Here is a 5026-nt window from a genome sequence, read left to right on the forward strand (position 1 = left end):
CTATAAATACAGTTACATGAAATTCGACTGCTAAAAAGATTAAATGGAATTAAACTATTCTAGGCTGTTAACTGTATTTATACAATGTTATACACAGGAACGCACATCACGTTAGACACAGAACGCGCATCGCGTATGAAACAAAATGGCTTCTAAATTCTCAATGTCGCAACTCTTTCTATCTATGGCTCTGCCAGTTCCATGATTATACTGCCCTCATGAGGCTGATTGATTAACATATCTTTTGTTAGTTCTACTGCCTCTATTATACTGCTCTCATGAGGCTGATTAATTAATTTGGTTGATCGATTAATATATTTTTTAGATCTACTGCCTCTATTATATTGCCCCCCAGTGCTCTAGAAACACTCCATTGATTGATTGATAGCTCTTTTTTAGGACTACTGCCTCCATTATACTGTCCTCATCGGAGCTTTCGAGATTACGAGAACTTGTTGCTGAGATAGGATTCCGTTTCAAGGAAATCCCGACAGTCGAACCTGTTGTCATTCTATACGATTTGATACCACCATGTATTGTTCAATTTGCAGACCCACCCCGGGCGTGAAAGTTTTAAGACAGGTTCGTGCTGCGCATTCATTACTTTTCATAAAGCCTGTTTTCCACTAGGCGAATTTATTCTCGCGAATCGAAAGCGTCGGCTTATGCGCATTCACATTTATATCGGAGTTTTGCGAAGCGAAAAAATGCACAACCAATCATAGCTCAGGAACCGACGCTTTGATTCGCACGAATAAATTCGCTTAGTGGAAAACCAGCTTTACGTCGTTTTCCAATGTCGATGTGAAAATCTGAAGAAGGTTACCATTAATGAGCTCAACGATGACTTTAAAATCAAAGGCTACAAGTACGAGATGGCTTTACTGCATAAATCGATTTCAAATTGTTTTGTTTTAAAGGACGTAATATTCTAGGCTTATTCTGTAGCCTTACATGCTCAGCGAATGATGACCAGAGTAAATAGGCCTTTTTATAAGTCATCAAGCTGTCATCTTCTCAGCGAGCCAGCAGTTACCCAGATCATGGAGGTAATACTCAGATACCATTACCAATCCTGTCTCTGGTGTAAAATATCTTTGCCATATACAGTGCCTTTACTTTGCCGCCCTCATCGACAACAACTCCGGTGGCGGTATTAGAATATTCATTTTCTCTTTATTAAATCTAGGCTACGTTAATATTAGACTATTTATGGTCAATATTGTTTGCTAGGATACTCCTTATTACTGTCTATAGACCCTACTCATCATTCATATGGGTTATGCCTGTGCTTTGCATTGAAATTGAAATAATTGTACTCAGCTCACCTTTCTTTTTCTAAATCTTTGTTCAACTCTTCTTGTAATTTATTTTTCTCCGAAACAAGTAGGCCTACATCCACGAAAATACTACGGTCAGTGTTGCTGATACTTTTACCTAGAGAAGGCCTATCAGTATCAGTATTGTTTATTTCAGGTTGCTTCGCTAAATTCTGTTGAGTTTCATCTTCTTCCACACTGTTTGCTGAACTCGTCTTTTCTGCTGTTAAGTCTAAATTATCATAATCTTTTGCCTTAGGTCTAGGCCTTCGCTTTTTTATTCCAAACAAACGTAGCATAATTACAGAAATTAATTTGAAAACTTCATTGTCAAAAATGATTTGATAATCATTTATAAATGAAATGGACATTGTATTATTGATTACTGCTTGTTTCAATAATTCTTTCCTTCTGTTGTTAATTCTGTGTGACTTACGCGTCACACGTGCGCGCAGATTCTAAGCGCCTGCTCACTCGCATATTATTGAAAACCATAGAAAAGTCAGGCTCAGGTCGACACGGAACTGAAAGGAACTTAACTCAACTCGTCGACATGAGCGCTCCGCGCAACTAAAAGGAACTGAACGCAACTGAAAGGAACTGAACTCATGTCGACTTTGAGCAGCTGAACGGAACTTGGCTCATGTCGACTGGCAACTGAAAGGAACTATTGGCTAAAAACATTTTCCCCGCGAAATCCCATCAACTGCAAAATGTCTTTAATGTTTTTATTAAGACATGTTATTATTTTAAAAAGTGTATCTACTTTATTTCTTTGTTTTGAAAATGTCGACTGAAACAAATGGTGCCTGTTTGATTAGTCGACAGAATTGAGTTTTTAAAGATTTCATTTTCTTCGAAATCTCATCAACTGCAAATAAATGTTTGAATGCTTGTAAGATTAGACGTGTGGTTAAAAATAATAAAATATTTTTTTAATTTGATCTACTATTTTTTTTTAATTTAGGAAAGTGTATCACATATTGGTCTATTTGAAATGGGTTCATGTAAAATCTGGTGGAACAATTAAAACAAGAAACGTCTTTTTCTATATGAAAAAACAAAAACAAAAAAAAGTATACACGAATGCATTTTATACGTGACAATGTTTACATGAATCAGCTGTCAAATATGTTATAAAAATGTATTAATTTAATATTACGCGAATGCAGCAGCATACCGTACTTTTGATAGAATTCATAATTTAATGGCAGATTACTTTATTCTTTGTTTTTAAAAATATAGGCCATAGGCCAGATTTTTATTCTAACACATTAACAAATAGGCCTAGGCTAGGCCTAATAATAATAATAATAATACAGCATATACTTACCATATTCTAGCTAGCCTAGGCTAGGCCTAGAGTGTAGAAAAATGCAGGCTTCCTTTGCCAGGCCTACCATAGAGAAAATAGGTTAGCCTACGTCTGTCTAAATCTACGTACGACGAGTAAAGACTTGACAACTAACTGGCATGCAGATCTCACTTCCAAAATCCATTTTTACGAATTATAAATAATCCAGTAATTCTTGGGAGTGTGCATTGTTTTTGAAGTTAGTTTTGTACAAATTCTTTAACAGTAGAACATTTATCTAGGGCCCTAATTGTCAAGAAAAGCTAAATTCCTTTTTCAGAAAGTCCCTCTGCAGTGTAGTGTTAACAAATCATTGTAATATAATATCTTTTTTCAATTAATGTATCTTGATTACGATTAATATCAGGATCAACGTTTTCAGTTTCTTTGAGTTCCGAACCAGCATTTTTTCGCGCTTTTTTCAGTTCCTTTCAGTTCCGCAAAAAGTTGAACATGGGCTGACTCAGAGTAGTACTAAAGTGCGAGGCAGCGAGGCATGCGAGGCAGCGAGGCAAAACGACGATTCATGCGAGGCATCGTTTTGCCATTGCCAAAAGTGCGAGGTATAACAACGATTCATGCGAGGCATCGTTTTACATCGAAATATGTGCAGAGAACAACGAAAATCCAATGTAAAAGTAATATTACGTACTATTTAATAATTATGCGTGATAGTCATTGTCAAATTGCTACTTAATTTGATTTGCTACCACAGTGGATTTATTTTTCTCCGCCTAGGCCTAGGCTATTATATAGTCAGTAACATCGCTGATCACAGGGGCGGATCCAGGATCTGCTGCATTATTTTTTATTCCCATACAATTAGGGCAGAAATTATAGAGGGCGCTATTTAATGTCAGTTTAGTGATCGTATTATCGTAGTAGAAAAATAATTACAGCAGCAAGACCTAAATTAATAATTACCAATTAAATGAAAGTTTTGTTGGCCTACTGAAAAATACAATACAATGTAGCTATTCATGCCTCGTGCATCCCTCGTAGCGCAAATCAAATACTACTATTGCACAACAAAGTATGATATTTGGTTTTTTACCATCCACCATTCTTGTACATAAATCTTCAATTTCCAACGTACGCTTATAATAGCAACTCGGACGTTGTTACCGGTGGTCTTTACAAACACCGAACGTCGAACTTAGGTCATGTTTATGCATATTCATATTTAACAGCTCACTAGTAAGTAACTTTAAGTACTGTCTCTTATACACATCTAGATGTGTATAAGAGACAGAACTTGTATAATATTACTAATAGCTCAGATGGTAGAGCCGAAAAAAAAAGACATCAATGTGTACTGGATTCAAATCCAAATTGGAGCAATACAATATTTTATAGCAACTTTACAATGTAATTCAACATTTGATTGTATTGTATATTATGCAATAGCACATTCTAATAGAAAAAATGTAATGGAGCACATCAGATCATGGCTCAGTTAGAATAGCAACAGAACAATAATCAAAGGGTCTTGGGTTTAAATCCCAAATGGGGTACAATTTTTCTCAAGTAACCATTAACTGTACTGTGTGACAAAGACCATCATAGTGACTATAACCATCTAACAAAAAATATTTACTTACATGTAAGCACCATCTAAAACGATCGTCCTTAAACAGTTGTAGGTCTCGCAGTTTACGGTGAAGAAGATCATAAACATCTTTATCAAGCACGCTTCGAAGCTGAAAACAAGAATATGTACTATGCATACTCATTCGATATTAATTTAATTGCTGAAAAATGTAATAATTTTGAGTACTGTATATTCTCACATATAAGATGAGGCTTAAAATCTGTCTCTTATACACATCTAGATGTGTATAAGAGACAGTCTCTTGGATGATGAGTATGTAAACCTTTTGTGCGACAAGATTCGTATCGGGTACATTTCTGAAATTAATTGAGGTACATTAATAATTACACACATCATTAAGCACATTCTCATGAAAAACTAAAATGAAATTCTTGCTTAGAGCAAATGAAACACGGATGCATTTTTAATTAAATTTTGATGGAAACCTTACAACACAGGTATGATAAAGGCATTTAAGTACACTACATTACAATTTGTGCCACTACTTCTGCTAAAGGATACAAAAGTCTGGCTCAATAATTTATCATAAATTCTGAAGTTTATTATTCCAAAAAAATTTAATATAAATCTTACTGATGACATTGGTTGCTTGCATCCACAGCAAAACTCATGTTTACACTGAGTACATCTGAAGTGCATACACCCACCTTTAGCAAGGTCATATCTCATCTTACACTTAGGACAATCTGCACAAAAAAGTATGAAGAACATTTAAAATAAGGATAAATATTGATATATTTA

This window comes from Anneissia japonica, unplaced genomic scaffold (genome assembly GCF_011630105.1).
Source record: "Anneissia japonica isolate Jap-2015-1 unplaced genomic scaffold, ASM1163010v1 scaffold1792_len1028045_cov167, whole genome shotgun sequence".
NCBI lineage: Eukaryota > Metazoa > Echinodermata > Crinoidea > Comatulida > Comatulidae > Anneissia > Anneissia japonica.